A 22287-nucleotide genomic window follows, 5' to 3' on the forward strand; every position below is an offset into this window, starting at 1 on the left:
AGCCTGCCCCAGTCGAGCAGCAGACCTGTGCTCTGCCTGCCACACCCATCCAGGAAGCCTCATTTCCCACACTGGCCGGCCCGCCACCTTGGCCAGGGCAGTCGCCATGCCTGCAGGCTCCTTGGTGGCATTCTCTGCACCCCCTTGCCTTCTGCAGCCTTCTCAGCCCAGCAGCGAGGGCAGCCCTGTCTCGAGATCTTGGATGAGGCCTCAGCTGGTCCACAGCCCGAAAGGGCCTCACATTTGATTAGAAATTCACCTGCAGGTCCTGGGGTCCTCGTGGTGGCCCCGCCCTGCCCCAGCCTCCCGTCCCTCCACCCCACCTGCCCCCTCCTCCGGGCAGGGCCTCCCCACTGGCTGTCCCCTCGAAGAGACCTCTTCCCAGGCTCTGGAGGGTCCCTCCCTCACCCCCTTCAAGTCTTTGCATGAAGCCCACCCCATCTGCCCTAATGAGAACGGCACCACACCCATCCCCCTTCCCTGCCGAGGTCTCTTCTTTGGCCCTTCTGGCACGTTCTACGGCTCACGTACTCATGACACTAGCTGGCTGTTTCTTTGTCCTCACCCAGAAAGTTTACCCCAGAGCACAGGGTTTTCCCTTGCTCCCTGAACAAAGCCCGCGTGCAGGAGGTGCCGACAGACATTCACTGAGGGGATGGAGACCGGGGCTGCCCCTGGCACAGAGCAAGTCCCAAGGTCACAGGTGGACCGGATGGAGCGGCCCCAAAGTAACTTCCCTTCTGAGATCGACCCCTCGCCCCCTCTCTCCCACCTCAGTAAATGAACACCTGCCAAAAAGACACCTCAGGGTCATCTCCAGACGACTCCCGCTCACCCGCTCCCTGGCCCGCAGCCAGGGCGGTCTTTCAAAACTCGCATCTGTCCCGGCAGCCCCAGCCCAAATCCAGTGATGGGCTCCTGTCACACCAAGAATGAAATCAAAACTTCCACGCCTCACCCGGCTGACCCAGACCGGCCAAGCCACCCTGCCCCACGCCCGTGTCCCACTTTCACAGCACCTCCCCACCTCTGGGGCCCCTGGTGCTGCCTTATCTCCAGCCTGGACAGCCCGGATGGTACAGCCCCGGCGTGCACAGCAGCTAAGCAATGTGTGAAGGAAGGGAGGGGCAGTCTGGCTGGTGGGGTGAGAGGCCTCAGAGCCACCAAGGAGGGCACGCACGTGGGCCCCCAGCCGACCTCTCCACAGAAGGCCCCTGTGTGGCCACAGCATCTCCCGGCTGCCCCCAGGCCCGCGCTCCAGGCTCCCCGCCCTGCCCTGGGGTTTGCGCCGTGGGACCCACCCACAGGCCCTGGGAGGCCAGAAGGGCTGTCAGCACCAAAGCCTACAGCCGCGATCCCCTGAGCATGGTGGGTGCTGGTCTGGGCCAGGGGGTCTGCACTTGAGCTTCCTTCTGTCCAGGAAACACTTCCACGAAAAGCCCCAAAATAAGGCATGAAGTGCGCTGTCACCCACAAACGTCCCTGCACCCCGCCTAGCGGCCGAGCTCCCCTGACCGCAGCCAGCCCTCAGCCCTCGGCGCCTGCCAGGTGGACTCCGCACACTTTCACCCAGTTCTTCAACAGAAAAACCCAGCGAGCCGCCTGTCCGCAGACTTCCCCTTTTTATCTTAAATAACCATCAGTCTACCTCTGTCACTCCAGAGGCCTCTCTGCAGGAGGCATGTGACAGCCCTGGGGCCCCGGGCTCGGCCATTTCCCCCGACAAGGCTGTGTTTGTGGCCTTCCTGGCACCGCAGCCCCGGCCGCCACTCAGCCCTGTGACATGCAGCCGAGGGCCGTATTCCCCCCTTGCTCTGCAGCTCACCCGAGTCCCCGCAGCCCCACCTGCCTGGACACCCTCCTCCCAGGGCAGAAACATCTGTTTCCAGTTGTGGTAACAAACAGCACACATCCGCCCTCCCATACTTAAATCAAGGCCTGACAATCCTGGCCCCGTGGTGTGGGATTCACTTCCCAGCCCCTGCCTGGGGCCCAACTGCCCGCCCCTCCCTTGGTGCTTGGGGAAAAGGGTCTCCGCCATTCCTGCTCCCCAAGGCTTGGGAATGAAGCCTCCCCAGACCTGGGCAGAAACCAGGCTGTGCTCTCCAGCCACGGCCCATGTCTGTTCCTGGCCCACAGCAGGCCCTTGTTTGTTGAGTTTATTCTAGAAGACATATGACCAGGACAAGACCTCAAAAGAGTTGGGAGATGGAAAGAGCAAAGAGACAGGACACCTGCTCTCACCGTCAGGACAAAAGCAAAGTCAGGACCAGCATTTGATGCAAATCAAAACTCAGACCAGAGGAAATTATGGGAAATTATTTATGCTCTGCCAGGGTGAATAGGCGTTTTCTCAGAATGACACCACAGCCAGGAACTTTAAAAATAATATTGATAGATTTGCCTACAGAAAGAAAAAATTTTAATCTATGAGGATAAAATCACAATAAACAAAGCTAAATACTATGGGAGAGAGAGCAGCTGAAGTATATAACATGCAAAAGAGTCTGTATCAGTCAGGTTCTTCAGAGAATAAATATACGAGATAGAGAGATACATGTACATGCGTATATTGATCTTCAGATAGCGGGGAAGAGAGAGTCTAAGGAATTGGGTCCTGTGATTGTCAAGATTTGGAGAGTCCAAAACCTGTAGGGTGGGCCAGCAGCCCAGAGACCCAGGGAAGAGTTGATGCCACAGTTTGAGTCCAGAGGCAAATCCCCTCTCCCTCAGGGAACCTCGAGCTTTTCCTCTTAAGGCCTTCACCTGATTAGATGAGGCCCACCCATGTAGGACAATCTGCTTTATGCAACATCTACTGATTTAATGTTAATCCCATTTTCAAATACCTTCACCGTTTGGACTAGTGTTTGACCAAATATCTGGGTCCTGTGGCCGAGTCAAGTTAATCCATAAAATTAATATTCACAGAGTCCAACTAAATGAACGTTGAAAAAAACGTGAATGGGACAAACTTCAAGGAAAAGTTTTCAGCAGAAGGGGAGATCATTTCCAGCGAGTTGTAAACAACAAATAACCAATAAAACACGGGAAATTGTCAAAAGTCACAGGTAATCAAAGAAAAGCGACTATCAACAGCAGACCATGCGTCAGGTGGCAACTATTCAAGCTGACCCACTGCGTGCCACACAGGTGTTAAGGTGGAGACACACACGTGTGACTGCACATGGCACCACTGTCCTGATGGGGGAGAATGATATAATTAGAAACTGATCAACGCCCTACGAAGGGCAAGGTAGCCAGGCAAGGACGGGCACCTCAGTGCCTGGCGTGGTCTGAGAGGATGCACGGTCTGCATGGGGTTGGGGAGGTGCATCCTCGCAGAAGGAGCAGAAGGTAAAAAGTTCCAGGGGCAGAAATGGCTTGGCAAGTTCAAGGAGCAGTGGGAAGGCCAGCGGGGCTGCGTGAGCAGATGGAAGTCTGGGGAGAAGGAGGTCAGGAGACAGAGCAGGGCTGACCTCAGGGGCCATGCCAGCCCTGTCTGAGCTCCAGGCTTTATGCTGGGTCGATGGGAAGCCCCAGGAGGCATCTGGGGGGGGGGGGCGGCGCTTTTCAATCTTGCACTGGACAGCAGGCTGTGCAGGAGGGAGGGTGGAAGCCAAGAGGTCCTGAAGGGAGGGGGTGTGCACCGAGAGAAGCACTCAGATCACACACGTGTCTAGAGAAGGCTGAGGGCCTGTGGAGATAGATGGCCCCAGGGCCTCCTGCATCACAGCATCGATGCAGCCAGGACTTAGGGGCTTGGGAAGCACTCAGAGGCGGAGGACCCAACTGGGGACCAGCACGTGGCAGGGTCGGCGCCCAGGACTGGCGGGGACACCACGAGGGGTGCCGTGTGGAGGGAGAGCTGCACTGCATCCCTGCTCCTGAAGGGTCTGGGCAGAGGCTGAGGGGATCCAGGTGGCCTCCCAAGAGCAGTCTCAATGGCGAGGTGGCAGGGACCTGGCTAGACTGGGCTCCAGACCTAAGAGCAGGGTCCACCAGCGCGGTCCAGCCAGCCCCACTCTCCCCGAACACATAGCCGACCTGTAAAGCTCAACACCTGTTGGGCCACAGGTAAACTGCAAAATATTAAAGGCACAGTGTCAAGTTCTCTGACAGCACTGCAAATGAGAAAGACATCCAGGACAAAAGGATAATTGAACTCCACATGTCTCGTGGGTCAAATCAGAAGAGAAATCCATGGCCTTAAATGTCTGGAAAGGAGAAAGCACTGAATTAATAAAGAGTCCAAGTTTTAAAGTTGGGAAAAGAGCAGCAAAGTAAACACAAAGGAAGAAGGAAGTAGATAATAAACATATAAACAAAAAAATCAATGAAATATAAGAAGCGAAGCAACAAAGAGGGACAACAAATCCAAAATTGTTTCTTAAAAGGGACAGACCTCTGAGGAAACTAGACAAGAATAAAAGAGAGATGGCAAAAAACAAAAATAAAAATATATGTAATAGGGCTTCCCTGGTGGCGCAGTGGTTGAGGGTCCGCCTGCCGATGCAGGGGACACAGGTTCGTGCCCCAGTCCGGGAAGGTCCCACATGCCGCGGAGCGGCTGGGCCCGTGAGCCATGACTGCTGAGCCTGCGTGTCCGGAGCCTGTGCTCCACAACGGGAGAGGTCACAACAGTGAGAGGCCCACGTAACGCAAAAAAAAAAAAAAATTGTAATAAAAAGAGGGACTGGGACTTGCTGGTGGTGCATGGTTAAGAATATGCCTGCCAATGCAGGGGACACAGGTTCAAGCCATGGAAGATTCCCACATGCCGTGGGGCAACTAAGCCCATGTACCACAACTACTGAGCCTGTACTCTAGAGCCCGCGAGCAACAACTACTGAGCCCACGTGCCATGACTACTGGAGCCCACGTGCCCTAGAGCCCACGTGTAGCAACTATTAAGCCCGTGTACTGCAACTACTGAAGCCCACGTACCTAGAGCCCGTGCTCCGCAACAAGAGAAGCCACCGCAACAAGAAGCCCATGCACTGCAACGATGAGTAACCACTGCTCGCCGCAACTAGAGAAAGCCTGCGTGCAGCAATGAAGACCCAACACAGCCAAAAATAAATTTAATTTTTTTAAATATATTAAAAAAGAGGGGTTAAAATTAGTTATTGATTAAAAAAAGTAGTAAGAGGATATAATAAATAAATGTATTGCACTAATATTTAGATAAAATTTTAAAATACTAGAAAAGTATCTTATCAAAAATGACTCAACAGAAAAGCTCAATAGTACTATATTAATTAAATAAGTTGAAGTAGTTTAAAATCTTTTCAAATAAAAATACCAGGGCCATGTTTCATCAAATTTTAAAAAAATCATTCAAATTTTATAGAAACTCGCAAAAAGTGAAAAAGCGGGAATAATGCCCAATTCATTCTACAAGTCAATGTAACCTTAATCCAGAGCCAGACAAGGATAGCATGGGAAAGAAAGTTGCGGGACGGTCTCCTTCATGAAACAGATACAAATATTCCAAAGAAAATATTAGCAAATAATTTTGCTCCTTATAAAAAACAGATAATTCACCATGACCCAGTCAGGTTTATCTCAAAAAGACAAGGATAGTTTAACATTACAAAATCTATCATTGTCATTCAAAGCACTAACATATTAAAGGAGAGAAAATTTAAGATCATCTCAAAAGTACAGGAAAAAAAAGTTGAAAGAATTTAACACTCTTTTATGATATAAAACTTTTGGCAAATTAAAAATGCAATGGAATTCTTTGGCCTGACAAGGTTTAGCTACCAAAAACCTTTAAATATTTTTTCTTAAAGAGAATTTGTTGGAAGCAACATTGTACTAGAGGTCTTGGTGGATTCAGCAAGACCAAAAATATGTTAAAGCATGATAACTTTCTAAGTAGAAAAAAATGCAGAATATACAAAACTAATAACTATTAAAAATAACAGGAGAGCTTCAAGATGGCGGAAGAGTAAGACGCGAGATCACCTTCCTCCCCACAGATAACACCAGAAATATATCTACACGTGGAACAACTCCTACAGAACACCTACTGAACGCTGGCAGAAGACCTCAGACCTCCCAAAAGGCAAGAAACTCTCCACGTACCTGGGTAGGACAAAAGAAAAAAGAATAAACAGAAACAAAAGAATAGGGACGGGCCCTGCACCAGCGGGAGGGAGCCGTGAAGGAGGAAAGGATTCCACACACCAGAAGCCCCTTCGCGGGCGGAGACTGCAGGTGGCGGAGGGGGAGAGCTTCGAAGCCGCGGAGGAGAGCACAGCCACAGGGGTGCGGAGGGCAAAGCGGAGAGATTCCCGCACAGGCTCGGTGCCGACCGGCACTCACCAGCTCGAGAGGCTTGTCTGCTCACCTGCTGGGGCGGGCGGGGCTGGGAGCTGAGGCTCGGGCTTCGGTCGGAGCGCAGGGAGAGGACGGGGGTTGGCGGCGTGAGCACAGCCTGCAGGGGGTTAGTGCACCACGGCTGGCCGGGAGGGAGTCCGGGGAGAAGTCTGGACCTGCCGAAGAGGCAAGTGACTTTTTCTTCCCTCTTTGTTTCCTGGTGCGCGAGGAGAGGGGATTAAGAGTGCTGCTTAAAGGAGCTCCAGAGACAGGCGTGAGCCGCGGCTAACAGCGCAGACCCCAGAGACAAGCATGAGACGCTAAGGCTGCTGCTGCCGCCACCAAGAAGCCTGTGTGTGAGAACAGGTCACTATCCACACCCCCCTTCCGGGGAGCCTGTGCAGCCCGCCGCTGCCAGGGTCCTGGGATCCAGGGACAACTTCCCCAGGAGAATGCACGGCGCGCCTCAGGCTGGTGCAACGTCACACCGGCCTCTGCCGCCGCAGGCCAGCCCCGCATCTGCACCCCTCCCTCCCCCCGGCCTGAGTGAGCCGGAGCCCCCAAATCAGCGGCTCCTTTAACCCCGTCCTGTTTGAGCGAAGAACAGACGCCCTCCGGCGACCTACACGCAGAGGCAGAGCCACATTCAAAACTAAACCCTGGGAGCTGTGCAAAGAAGAGAAAGGGAAATCTCTCCCAGCAGCCTCAGAAGCAGCGGATTAAAGCTCCACAATCAACTTGATGTACCTGCATCTGTGGAATACATGAATAGACAACGGATCATCCCAAATTGAGGAGGTGGATTTTGGGAGCAACGATATATATTTTTTTCCCTTTTCCTCTTTTTGTGAGTGTGCATGTGTATGCTTCTGTCTGTGATTTTGTCTGTATAGCTTTGCTTTCACCATTTGCCCTAGGGTTCTGTCTGTCCGTTTTTTGTTTTTATTTAAAGAATTTTTTTCTTAAGAATTATTTTTTATTTTACTAACTTCATTTTATTTTATCTTCTTCTTTCTTTCTTTTTTCCTCCCTTTCATTCTGAGCCATGTGGAGGACAGGCTCTTGGTGCTCCAACCAGGAGTCAGTGCTGTGCCTCTGAGGTGGGAGGGCCAACTTCAGGACACTAGTCCACAAGAGACCTCCCAGCTCCACGTAATATCAAACGGTGAAAATCTCCCAGAGATCTCCATCTCAACACCAGCACCCAGCTTCACTCAACGACCAGCAAGCTACAGTGCTGGACACCCTATGCCAAACAAGTAGCAAGACAGGAACACAACCCCACCCATTAGCAGAGAGGCTGCCTAAAATCGTAACAAGTCCACAGACACCCCAAAACACACCACCAGACGTGGACCCGCCCACCAGAAAGACAAGATCCAGCCTCATCCACCAGAACACAGGCACTAGTCCCCTCCACCAGGAAGCCTACACAACCCACTGAACCAACCTTAGCCACTGGGGACAGACACCAAAAACAATGGGAACTACGAACCTGCACCCTGCAAAAAGGAGACCCCAAACACAGTAAGTTAACCAAAATGAGAAGACAAAGAAACACACATCAGATGAAGGAGCGAGATAAAAACCCACCAGACCTAACAAATGAAGAGGAAATAGGCAGTCTACCTGAAAAAGAATTCAGAATAATGATAGTAAAGATGATCCAAAATCTTGGAAATAGAATAGAGAAAATGCAAGAAACATTTAACAAGGACCTAGAAGAACTAAAGAGCAAATAAACAGTGATGAACGACACAATAAATGAAATTTAAAATTCTCTAGAAGGGAACAATAGCAGAATAACTGCGGCAGAAGAACCGATAAGTGACCTGGAAGATAAAATAGTGGAAATAACTACTGCAGTGCAGTATAAAGGAAAAAGATTGAAAAGAATTGAGGACAGTCTCAGAGACCTCTGGGACAATATTAAATGCAACAACATTCGAATTATAGGGGTCCCAGAAGAAGAAAAGAAAGAGAAAGGGACTGAGAAAATATTTGAAGAGATTATAGTTGAAAACTTCCCTAATATGGGAAAGGAAATAGTCAATCAAGTCCAGGAAGCACAGAGAGTCCCATACAGGATAAATCCAAGGAGAAATATGCCAAGACACATATTAATCAAACTATCAAAAATTAAAGACAAAGAACAAATATTAAAAGCAGCAAGGGAAAAACAACAAATAACACATAAGGGAATCCCCATAAGGTTAACAGCTGATCTTTCAGCAGAAACTCTGCAAGCCAGAAGGGAGTGGCAGGACATATTTAAAGTGATGAAGGAGAAAAACCTACAACCAAGATTACTCTACCCAGCAAGGATCTCATTCAGATTTGATGGAGAAATTAAAACCTTTACAGACAAGCAAAAGCTAAGAGAATTCAGCACCACCAAAGCAGCTTTACAAAAAATGCTAAAGGAACTTCTCTAGGCAGGAAACACAAGAGAAGGAAAAGACCTAAAATGATAAACCCAAAACAATTAAGAAAATGGTAATAGGAACATGCATATTGATAATTACCTTAAATGTAAATGTTTTAAATGCTTCAACCAAAAGACATAGATTGGCTGAATGGATACAAAAACAAAACCTGTATATATGCTGTCTACAAGAGACCCACTTCAGACCTAGGGACACATACAGACTGAAAGTGAGGGAATGGAAAAAGATATTCCATGCAAATGGAAATCGAAAGAAAGCTGGAGTAGCAATTCTCATATCAGACAAGGTAGACTTTAAAACAAAGACTATTAGAAGAGACAAAGAAGGACACTACATAATGATCAAGGGATCAATCCAAGAAGAAGATATAACAATTGTAAATATTTATGCACCCAACATAGGAGCACCTCAATACATAGGCAAATGCTAACAACCATAAAAGGGGATATCGACAGTAACACATTCGTAGTAGGGGACTTTAACACCCCACTTTCACCAATGGACACATAATGCAAAATGAAAATAAATAAGGAAACACAAGCTTTCAGTGATATGTTAAACGAGATGGACTTAATTGATTTTTATAGGACATTCCATCCCAAAACAACAGAATACACATTTTTCTCAAGTGCTCATGAAACATTCTCCAGGATAGATCATATCTTGGGTCACAAATCAAGCCTCGGTAAATTTAAGAAAATTGAAATCATATCAAGTATCTTTTCTGACCACAACGCTATGAGACTAGATATCAATTACAGGAAAAATCTGTAAGAAATACAAACACATGGAGGCTAAACAACACACTACTTAATAACCAAGAGATCACTGAAGAAATCAAAGAGGAAATCAAAAAATACCTAGAAACAAATGACAATTAAAACAGGATGACCCAAAACCAATGGGATGCAGCAAAAGCAGTTCTAAGAGGGAAGCTCTAGCAATACAATCCTACCTTAAGAAACAAGAAATATCTCAAATAAACAACCTAACCTTACAGCTAAAGCAATTAGAGAAAGAAGAACAAAAAACCCCCAAAGTTAGCAGAAGGAAAGAAATCATAAAGATCAGATCAGAAATAAATGAAAAAGAAATGAAGGAAACAATAGCAAAGATCAGTAAAACTAAAAGCTGGTTCTTGGAGAAGATAAACAAAGTTGATAAACCATTAGCCAGACTTATCAAGAAAAAAAGGGAGAAGACTCAAATCAATAGAATTAGAAATGAAAAAGGAGAAGTAACAACTGACACTGCAGAAATACAAAGGATCATGAGAGATTACTACAAGCAACTGTATGCCAATAAAATGGACAACCTGGAATAAATGGACAAATTCTTAGAAATGCACAACCTGCCGAGGCTGAACCAGGAAGAAATAGAAAATATGAGCAGACCAATCACAAGCACTGAAATTGAAACTGTGATTAAAAATCTTCGAACAAACAAAAGCCCAGGACCAGATGGCTTCACAGGTTAATTCTATCAAATATTTAGAGGAGAGCTAACACCTATCCTTCTCAAACTCTTCCAAAATATAGCAGAGGGAGGAACACTCCCTAACTCATTCTACGAGGCCACCATCACCCTGATACCAAAACCAGACAAAGATGTCACAAAGAAAGAAAACTACAGGCCAATATCACTGATGAACATAGATGCAAAAATCCTCAACAAAATACTAGCAAACAGAATCCAACAGCACATTAAAAGGATCATACACTATGATCAAGTGGGGTTTATCCCAGGAATGCAAGGATTCCCCAATATACGCAAATCAATCAACGTGATACACCATATTGACAAATTGAAGGAGAAAACCCATATGATCATCTCAATAGATGCAGAGAAAACTTTCGACAAAATTCAACACTGATTCATAATAAAACCCCTCCAGAAAGTAGGCATAGAGGGAACTTTCCTCAACATAATACAGGCCATATATGACACACCCACAGCCAACATCATCCTCAATGGTGAAAAACTGATACCATTTCCACTAAGATCAGGAGCAAGACAAGGTTTCCCACTCTCACCACTATCATTCAACATAGTTTTGGAAGTTTTAGCCAGAGCAATCAGAGAAGAAAAAGAAATAAAAGGAATCCAAATCGGAAAAGAAGTAAAGCTGTCACTGTTTGCAGATGACATGATACTATTCATAGAGAATCCTAAAGATGCTACCAGAAAACTACAAGAGCTAATCAATGAATTTGGTAAAGTAGCAGGGTACAAAATTAATGCACAGAAATCTCTTGCATTCCTATACAGTAATGATGAAAAATCTGAAACTGAAATTAAGAAAACACTCCCATTTACCATTGCAACAAAAAGACCAAAATATCTAGGAATAAACCTACCTAAGGAGACAAAAGACCTGTATGCAGAAAATTATAAGACACTGATGAAAGAAATTAAAGATGATACAAACAGATGGAGAGATATACCATGTTCTTCGATTGGAAGAATCAACATTGTGAAAATGACTCTACTATCCAAAGCAATCTACAGATTCAATGCAATCCCTGTCAAACTACCACTGGCATTTTTCACAGCACTAGAACAAAAAATTTCACAATTTGTATGGAAACACAGAAGACCCCGAATAGCCAAAGCAATCTTGAGAAAGAAAAACGGAGTTGGAGGAATCAGGCTCCCTGACTTCAGACTATACTACAAAGCTACATTAATCAAGACAGTATAGTACTGGCACAGAAACAGAAATATAGATGAATGGAACAGAATAGAAATCCCAGAGATAAACCCACGCACATATGGTCACCTTATCTTTGATAAAGGAGGTAAGAATATATAGTGGAGAAAAGACAGCCTCTTCAATAAATGGTGCTGGGAAAACTGGACAGCTACATGGAAAAGAATGAAATTAGAACACTCCCTAACACCATACACAAAAATAAACTCAAAGTGGATTAAAGACCTAAATGTAAGGCCGGACATCATGAAATTCTTAGAGGAAAACATAGGCAGAACACTCTATGGCGTAAATCACAGCAAGATCCTTTTTGACCCACCTCCTAGAGAAATGGAAATAAAAACAAAAATAAACAAATGGGACCTAATGAAACTTAAAAGCTTTTGCACAGCAAAGGAACCCAAAAACAAGATGAAAAGACAACCTTCAGAATGGGAGAAAATATTTGCAAATGAAGCAACTGACAAAGGATTAATCTCTAAAATATACAAGCAGCTCATGCAGCTCAATATCAAAAAAACAAACAACCCAATCCAAAAATGGGCAGAAGACCTAAATAGACATTTCTCCTAAGAATATATACAGATTGCTGACAAACACGTGAAAATATGCTCAGCATCACTAATCATTAGAGAAATGTAAATCAAAACTACAATGAGGTATCACCTGACACCAGTCAGAATGGCCATCCTCTAAAAATCTGCAAACAATAAATGCTGGAGAAGTTGTGGAGAAAAGGAACCTTCTTGCACTGTTGGTTGGAATGTAAATTGGTACAGCCACTATGGAGAACAGTTTGGAGGTTCCTTAAAAAACTTAAAATAGAACTACCATATGACCCAGCAATCGCACTACTGGGCATATACCCTGAGAAAACCATAATTCCAAAAGAGTCATGTACCACAATGTTCATGGCAGCACTATTTACAATAGCCAGGACATGGAAGCAACCTAAGTGTCCATTGACAGATGAGTGGATAAAGAAGATGTGGCACATATATACAATGGAATATTACTCAGCCATAAAAAGAAATAAAACTGAGTTGTTTGTAGTGAGGTGGATGGACCTAGAGACTGTCATACAGAGTGAAGTAAATCAGAAAGAGAAAAACAAATACTGTATGCTAACACATATATATGGAATCTTAAAAAAAAAAAATTCTGAAGAACCTAGGGGCAGGACAGGAATAGAGACACAGATGTAGAGAATGGACTTGAGGACATGGGGAGGGGGAAGGGTACACTGGGATGAAGTGAGAGAATGGCATGGACTTATATATACTACCAAATGTAAAAGAGATAGCTAGTGGGAAGCAGCTGCATGGCACAGGGAGATCAGCTGGGTGCTCTGTGACCACCTAGAGGGGTGGGATAGGGAGGGGTGAGAGGGAGGCCAAGAGGGTGGAGATATTGGGATATATGTATATGTATAGCTGATTCACTTTGTTATAAAGCAGAAACTAACACACCATTGTAAAACAATTATACTCCAATAAAGTTGTTTTAAAATATCCCAATTACATTTTTTTCAGAAAATTTTTTTAAACCCATCCTAAAATCTATACGGAATCTCAAAGGACCCCCAAATGGTGAGAATGATCATGAAAAATAAGGACAAAGTTTTAGGACTCACACTTCCTAATTTCAAAACTTACTACAAAGCTACAGTAATCAAACCAGTGTGGTACTGGCATAAAGACAGACATAGCCCAATGGACTAAAATATGGTCCAGAAATATACCCTCACATATATGATCTAATGATTGTTGACAAGGGTGCCAAGAGCATACAATTGGGAAAAGACAATCTTTTCAACAAATGGTACTGGGAAACTGGATATTCACATGCAAGAGAATGAAGTTGGACCCTTGTCTAATACTGTGTACAAAAACTAACTGAAAATGGATCAGACTTAAATGTAGGACTTTAAACTATAAAACTCTTAGAGGAAAACATAGGGCAAAAGCGTCACAACATTAAAATTGACAGTGATTTCTTGGATATGACACCAAAAGTATAGGCAACAGGGCTTCCCTGGTGGCGCAGTCGTTGAGAGTCCGCCTGCCGATACAGGGGACACAGGTTCGTGCCCCGGTCCAGGAGGATCCCACATGCCACGGAGCAGCTGGGCCCGTGAGCCATGGCCACTGAGCCTGCGCGTCCGGAGCCTGTGCTCTGCAACAAGAGAGACCACAGCAGTGAGAGGCCCGCGTACCAAAAAAAAAAAAAAGTATAGGCAACAAAAGAAAAGAAGAGACAAATTAGACTTCATGAAAATTTTTAAATTTCATGCATCAAAAGACACTATCCCCATATGTATACATATAGCTGATTCACTTTTTTATAAAGCAGAAACTAACACAAAATTGTAAAGCAATTATACTCCAATAAAGATGTTAAAATAAAAAAAGAGGGCTTCCCTGGTGGCGCGGCGGTTGGGAGTCCGCCTGCCGATGCAGGGGACACGGGTTCGTGCCCCGGTCCGGGAGGATCCCACGTGCCGCGGAACGGCTGGGCCCGTGAGCCATGGCCGCTGGGCCTGCGGGTCCGGAGGCTGTGCTCCGCAGCGGGAAGAGGCCGCAGCGGCGAGAGGCCCGCGTACCGTAAAAAAAAAAAAAAAAAAAAAGACATTATCCACAGAATAAAAAGGCAGCCCATAGAATGGGAGAAAACATTTGCAAATTCCTGATAAGGAATTAATACCCAGAATATACAGAGAACTCCTAAAATTCAACAACAAAGAAATAACTAACCTGATGCAAAAATGGGCAAAGGACTTGAATTAACATTTCTCCAAAGGAAATATATAAATGGCCAACAAGCACATGGAAAGGTGCTCAGTATCACAAATCATTAGAGAAATGCAAATCCAAACAACAATGTGATACCACCTCACACACACACACATAGCTATTAGAACAGCTATGATTTTTTAAAAAACAGAAAATAACAAATGTTGGCAAGGATATGGAGAAACTGGAACCCTTGTGCACTGTTGGTGAGAATGTAAAATGGCATAGCTGCTGTGCAAAACAGCTTGGAAGTTCTTCAAAAAATTTAAAAAAGAACTACATATGATCCAGCAATTTCACTTCTGGGTATATACCCAAAAGAATTGAAAGCAGGGTCTTGAAGAGATACTTTTATACCCATGTTCACAGCAACATTATTCACAATAGCTAAAATGTGGAAGCAACTTAAATGTCCATGGATGGATGAATGGATAAGCAAAATGTGGTATATACAGACAATAGAATATTATCCCCCTTAAAAAGGAAAGAAATTGTGACATACGTTACAACTTGGATGAACCTTGATGACATTATGCTAAGTGAAATATTAGTCACAAAAAGATAAATACTGTATGATTCCACTTATATTTAGGTACTTAGAGTTGTCTAATTCACAGAAAGAGAAAGTGGAACGGTGGTTACCAGGTGGGAGGTGGGGGGAGAATAGGGGATTATTGTTTAATGGGGATAGAATTTTGGTTTTACAAGATGAAAAGAGTGATGGGGATGGGTGATGGGGATGGCTGCACAATATTATGAATGAATTTAACATCATTGTACACGTTGAACTGTACATAGGGTTTAACATGGTAAATTTTGCTATGTGTATTTTACGACAGTTTTTTTTTTTTTTAATTTTAAGTAGAGGAAAGCAAGAGAAAACTAACCCATAAAGAAACTGAAACCCTTCAGGAAAATCTGGAGCCTGTGTCTCTCTCACACCTGTGACCCTCAGGATGGAGCTGCACTTCTGCCTGGCCCAGGACTCAGACAACCTGAAGGGTATCTGCGGGGCTGCAGAAGCAGTTTCTCCACACTAACAAAGTGAGTGTGCAGGTCAGTGACAAGACGCATGGGCCTTGGCTGCACTGGGGCTCTGCACCAGCCTTCCAGGACTGCTGCTTCATGCTTGCTTTCCAAAAACTGTAAACTTTTTAAGACCAACCCTAATCTAGGGGGACACACAGGGAAGGGAAGTCTAAGAAATCCAGTTAGAGCTTAGAAACTTGACACAGACCAAAACCACCACAAACCACTCCTTGTCAACCACTTTGGACCACTTTTAGTTTCCAAATTAGAAAAAGAAAAAGCAATATTATCTTCCACCTAATCCAGTGAAATTATCTCGCATTCGACTTAAAACTTGCCTCCAGAAAGAGGAGATGAAGTCCAACATATCAGTTTAAATATCTTTGGGGGATGTTCATTTCTCTTCTTGATGAATAACACTCAACTTTGGGTATCCTGCATCTTATACACTGTGATACAGTAAATCACCACTAACACATCTTATGTCAGATGGTAGGGGAGTGGGAGGGTGGAAAAAAGAAAAGAATTGGTTAAGGGAGGAGGAGATGGAGATGGTGGGGTAGGAGGACCCTAAGCTCCCCTCCCACCACGAGCACATCAAAGTCACATGTACGTGTAGAGCAGTTCTCACTGAAGACTCACTGGAGGCTGGCGGGATGTATAACCAAGGCTGCAAGGAAGGTCCACACGGAGTCAGGTAGGAAAGGAAGAGGAGCGACTGGGTCGGGAACCACTCCTTAGAGGGACACAGAAGAGGCGGAAGCTTGTACAGTCTTGGAGACCCTCCCTGAGGAGTGAGCACTTCAAGCCACATGTTGGGCTCCCCAGCCCTGGGGTCCACCACCAGGAATATGAGTCCCCTTAGCTGGTTTGAAAACCAGTGGGACTAAGAAGAGGGCTGTAAGAAGCCTAGACTCTGCTCATGCAGAGCACGCACACACCTGCTTACTCCTGGGAACAAGGTGGAGGGAGGAGACTGGAAACATCCAGGGCTCTGGCCAGTTTCCAGCGACAGCCCCACTGCAGGCCCCGCCCGCACTGGGCACATGCTCCAGCCTCTCTTGCTTTGGCGCAGCTCCCCACTAGGGCGAAGGCTGCTGTTGCCAAGGAGGGAGTGGGGTTGGGGGGACAGGGCCGGCTCCGCATCTGAAGGGGCTGAGAACGGCCACTGCTCGCACTTGTGGAGGTGGTGGACTGGGAGCTGTGTCGGGTCTGCTGGGGTGCAAGGGCTGTCCCAGCGCACACCCTGGCCCACAACGGGCACCCACTCTGGCCCCTCTTGTCCCAGCTCTGCTCTCCTTGAGGTGAAGGTGCCATTGCTGGGAAGGGGGAGAGTGCGCCCTTAGAGAGACCAGAACCAGATCAGACCCGACCCTCAGGGCTTCTGCCTCAGCAACTTGAGACCTGACCCTTCCCCAGTAGGGGGTTGATGACCCCTGAATAAAGGAGAAGCTCTGGCTCACACCTGGCTTGGGCTCCAGCCCCTCCATCTCCAGCCTCACCACCTACCAAGGTGGTAGCTGCCAGCACACCCTGGGAGCAGATATGACCGGTGCTCACATCAGAGCCAGCTCTCCCACCAAAGGCTCTGGGCACACACAGACCGCATAGGGACACTCCCACACAAGGACACCCCTTCCAGACCAGGAAAGGTGACTGCTTCACCTAATCACATAGATACAGAGAAACTTAAGCAAAATTAAAAGACAGAGTAACTGGTCTCAATTGAAAGAGCAAGAGAAAACCCCTGAAAAAACAGCTAATGAAACAAATAAACAATGTACCAAAGAATTCAAAGCATTAGTCATAAGAATGTTAACTGAACTTGGGAGAATCAACTATACTTTAATTTTAATATATTTATATTAATATATTTATATATAGGTACAAATTTCACATCAGAATAAGGAACCATCTTAGAATTCCGCCTACCCTACTCAGGATCAATCTGTTCTTCTCATGGTCCATGCATGCATGACTCCAAGAACTTGGGCCGTCAGGTTACAAAAATGGACATGGTTTACACCCTAAGACACATGAGGTCATGGGACGATGGTCCAGAATGCTTTCTTAATCTGAAACTACCTCACATAAGGCTACTTTGCTGTGCACGATGCTGCATTTTCCACATCAGACGATGGCTGTGCCATGTTTGTACCCAAGGCCTTCGAGGCTGCTGTCCGTGGTGCTGACTTGGTCCAGCCGTCTGTTTACGCCACTGTCCATGGTTCTGCTTTTGTTTTTCTGCACAGCATAATGATATTTTTTAAAAAACAGACTTTGTTCTTTTAGAATAGTTTTAGGTTAACAGATAAATTGAGCAGGAAATACAGAGAGTTCCCTATACTCCAGTGCACCCCACATACACCCACAGTCTCACCTATTATTAATATGTTGAATCAGTGTGCTCTATTTGTTATAAATGATGAACCAATATTAATATATTAATATATTATTATTAACTGAAGTCTATAGTTAACATTATGGTGTTACAGTAGTTACTTTATGTGTACAACTCTATGAGTTTTGACAAATGCACAATGTCATTTGCATCCAGAGGCCCCCAGGCTACTGTCCATGGAACTGCCTTGGTCAGATATGCTGTTTAAGCTGCAGACCATGTAGCCACAAATTCAGCATCATACAGTATAATTTTACTGCCCTGATGATCCCCTGTACTTCACCTATTCATTCCTCACCCCTCCCCTGCAAGTGCCTGGCTACCAATGATCTTTCTTCTGTCTGTATAGAGGTGCCTTTCTGAAAATCATACAGTTAGAATCACACAGCATGTAGCCTTCTCCAATTGGCTTCTTTTACTTAGCAATATGCATTTAAGATTCCTCCATGTGTTTTTGTGGCTTGATAGCTTATTTATTTTTTATTAACTTCTTTTTTAACAGCTTTATGGAGGTATAATTGATATATAAAATACCTGCATGTATTTAATGTATACATGAGTTTGGACACATGCATACACCTATGAAACCATCACTACAATCAAGGTAACAGACATATCCATTACCTCTAAAAGTTTCCTTGTGCCTTTGGGTTTATTGTTTTGGAGGTGTGTGTGTGTGTGTGTGTGTAGAACACTTAACATGAGATCTTCTCTCTAAAAAATGTTGAGGTGCACAGTGCAGTGTTGTTACCTCAGGTACTATATCGTATAGCAGATCCTAGAACTTAACTCATTTTGCATTTCTGAAACTTTATACCCATTGAACAGCAAAGGAATCAAAAACTATCACCACAAAAAAAAATCAATGAAACACAGGGACTTCCCTGGCAGTCCAGTGGTTAAGACTCCCTGCTTCCAGTGCAGGGGGCGCAGGTTCAATCCCTGGTCAGGGAACTAAGATCCTGCATGCAGTGTGATGCAGCCCAAAAAAAAAAAATCAATGAAACACAAAGTAAGGGAACAAGAAAGAAAAAGAGGAACAAAATAACTACAAGATAGAGAGAAAACTATTAACAAAATGGTGATAGTAGGCATTTTCCTACCAATAATTACTTTTAAAGTAAATGGTTAAATTATCCAGTCAAAAGATATAGGGTGGCTGAATGGAGGAAAAACAAGACCCAGCTATGTGCTGTCCACAAGAGACTCACTTTAGATTTAAACACACACATGGGCTGAAAGTGAAGGGATGGAAAACAGTGTTCCGTGAAAATGGTAAACAAAAGAAAGCTGGGACGGGCACATTTAGCCAAAACAGACTCTAAAGTCAAAAACAGTCACAGAGACTAAGAAGGACATTATACAATGATGAAAGGATCGATTCAACAGAAACAGATAGCTCATTTCTCTTTATTGCAAAATACTATCCCATTGTCTGGATGTACCACACTATTAATCCAGCTCACCTACTGAGGGACATGTTGGTTGCTTCCAAGTTTGGGCAATTATGAGCACAGCATCTATAAACATTTATCAACTATAAACATCTGTGTGCAGGTTTTGAGGAGGACATAAGTTTTCAGCCATTTGGATAAATATCTAGCAGTGCAGTTGTCGGTTTGTATGGTAAGATTATGTGTAGATTTTTAAGAAACTGCCAAAGTGGCTTCCAAACTGGCTGCGCCATGCTGCGCTCCACCAAGAGTGGGTGAGCGTTCCCGCGGCTCCACCTCCTCTCCAGCGTTTGGAACTGTCAGGGTGTTTGTTCCTTGTTTCCAGATTTCCACCATTTTAAAGCTGTGTAGTGGTATGTCACTGCTGTTTAAATTCGCAGTCTCTAATGACATGTGATATGGAGCATCTTGTCATGTACTTATCTGTGTCTGTATGTCTCCTGCGGTGAGAGGTCTGCTCAGATCTTTTGCTCATGTTTAAATCGGGTTGTTTGTTTCCTCACTGTTGGATTTTAACAGTGCTCTGCACATTTTGGACACAGCTGCGTGTTTTGCATGTTTCTAGACATCTGTGGCTTGTGTTTTCATTCTCTTGACTGTCTTTCGCAGGCAGACACTTTTCATTTTAAGTAAGTTCAGCTAATGAATTTTTCTTTTTCATGAAGTGTGCTTTTGGTGTTGTATCTAAAATCTCATTGCCAACACCATGATCACCTAGATTTTCTGCTATTTTCTAGAAGTTCCATAGTTTTATGTTTTATATTTAGGTCAATGAGTTAATTTTGTGACTGCTGTTAAGTTTACACTTAGGTTCATTTTGTGCATGTGGACATCCAGATGTTTCAGCACCATCTGTTGAAAAGACTACCCCTTCTCCATCAAATTACCTTTGCTCCAGTCCACTTGGAGGTGGACCTGGGTGGGGAGAGGTCACCCCTTACCTGAGCTCCTTAGGTGATTCTAGAATGTTCTGTCGCTGAGGGGGACATGCAATCAGATGGCCTAAGCTATGCGAAGAAAAATTATTTCTAACAGAATTCTGCACCCAAACTGATAATAAAATGTAAGGGTAGAATAAAGACATTCTCAGACATGTGGGATCTCAAAAACCTTTCCCTCCAGACATCCTCTCTCAGCAAGCCAAAGCGGACGGCCCTCAGATCTGAGCTCTCCACGTCAGCTCCCCTGGGTCTCCAGCCTGAGGGCCGCCCTGCACATTGTGGATTACCATCATGTGAGCCACGGCCTTATAGTAAATCTCCTTCTAGATACAGATGAGACAGAGACAGAGACAGACACAGGTACAGACATAGGTGCATCCTATTGATTCTGTTTCCCTGGAGACTAATATGTCCTGAGACACAATGGAGTTTTCTTCCAACGCAAAGGAACCAACTGACTCCAGAGAGGATGGGAGGGCAGGTCCAATGCACTTAGCAGCAGTCCTGAAGAGGGGGTCAAAGTTGCACTGGAAAGCCAGATGGAGAGCCCAGCACCAAGGCCTGATTAAGTCTAAAGGCCATGTTTCCATACGTACAATGTGAGAATGCTAAGTTCTAAGCATTGGGTCCGTTCTGTTCCCTGGCGGCATTTTTCTTTCTAAATGGTGCGTAAAGTAATAGAGCACCGCGCAAGGCACTGCATCTTGGATATGAAGGACGATGGGTGTCACAAACCTGCTGAAAAGTGGGGCGGGCACTTGTAATCTGCAGTGGGTGCCCACCAGGCACACGAGCTTCTCGAGAAGGTGGCCTCCATGTGGTCCTGCTATGGGCAGCCGGAGCCCTTCTCCACCTTTAGAGACAAAATGTAGAGACTCCCCCTAGGAAAGAATCCTTTCTCTAGGATTCTTTCTCTAGGAAAGAATACTGTGTTACCGGGGCTCTTGCACTTGGCTCGGCTGTGAAGGTGAGTCCCGCCGTCGGGAGGAATGTGGCAACCTTCCACGCTTGAGGCAGGGGAAGGGGACCAATCAACGCCCCACGCCCACGCCCAGACACAAAGGTCACAGCCAAGGGGCTGCGCTCTCCTCCTGGTCACCGCTGGTCCTGCACCGCGACACGTGTCACTGTCTTCACGGCAGCTGCGCCGTCTTGGGGAAGGGCTCACACATCGCGGAGCCACTGTCCTAACAACAGTGCCACGCCTGACAAATTCCAGCTCAGTTAGCTGGGCGGGAGCCTCCACCAGGCGATGGCGAGTGCTCTGAAGTCATCAGACAACAAACCTCAGCGTGCAGAGTCGTCTGTGAGCCCCCGGGGAGGGGTTAACCCACATTCTCTCCCGGAACCTCCCCCGGCCACTGCTCCTTCAGTCCTCGGGAGCCCCTCCCACGCCCACACCTTCCTTCCCAGTGAGCTGCGGGCCCCCTCTGCACCAGGAGAGAGCCCCCACCCCCAGGGAGCCGGGGGAGCAAGACCCAGGCAGCAGCATCTGGCCAACCTTTGGCCCATTCCACCTGCAGCTGCTGCCGCTGGGCGCGCAAGAACACAAGCGCCGAGTCTCCTTCTGTAAATGCGCAACCGCCCTGCTTGCGCCTGCACGTCTACGGGTCCCACCGCGGACTCAGCAGCCTCGCTGCTCCAGGACAGAGCCCACCCACCGTGCGGCTGCCATCGCCCACCAAGCAGCCTGCTTGCGTGTCCTGGCGGGTCTCAGCCCAGGGTGGACTCTGCCGCGGGGGCCGCTGCCCCATCGTGGGAGGCGGGGTGCAGCGGGGGTCGGGGAACCAGGCCTAACTCTGCCTCGGCCGCATCCACGTGACGGGCGGAGGGGCCGGCCCAACGGGGTGCTAACGGCACCCTGGTCGTCAAACTCTACAGGGATGGGGCGGGGACGGGGTTTTCTGATTCTCAAGACTCTGGGTGCAGCCCAGCGGGAGCCCCAGGAGCCGGCGCCCACCCACGCTTAGTGGATTGAGAGCAGTCGAGAAGGACGCAGTGGGGGGAGTGCTTGCTGACACGGGTGTGGGCCGAACGTGGGGAGCCCCAGATGTGCCCCTCTGAGGTAAGAATTATTCTGAGCCATGGGCAAGTTAAAAAGCAAACAAGAAAAAACCCTCGCCTCCCACCTTCCACCGGGAGGGGCAGGGCGATTCCTCAGGGCGCAGCAGGCCCTTATCAGCCCG

The 22287-nt window shown here is 46.3% G+C and overlaps 1 protein-coding gene and 1 gene segment (V, D, J or C); both read left to right on the forward strand.

Annotated features, from left to right (window-relative positions):
- The window catches only part of LOC101323839 (Ig alpha-1 chain C region), a gene marked incomplete at its 5' end in the record, with an annotated part of 127977 nt that overhangs the window by 25403 nt on the left and 80287 nt on the right, over positions 1 to 22287 (forward strand). The gene's annotated exons all lie outside the window — the stretch shown is intronic.
- The window catches only part of LOC117311207 (immunoglobulin heavy constant epsilon-like), a 112805-nt gene that overhangs the window by 24739 nt on the left and 65779 nt on the right, over positions 1 to 22287 (forward strand).

This window comes from Tursiops truncatus, chromosome 2 (genome assembly GCF_011762595.2).
Source record: "Tursiops truncatus isolate mTurTru1 chromosome 2, mTurTru1.mat.Y, whole genome shotgun sequence".
In the NCBI taxonomy this organism is placed as follows: domain Eukaryota; kingdom Metazoa; phylum Chordata; class Mammalia; order Artiodactyla; family Delphinidae; genus Tursiops; species Tursiops truncatus.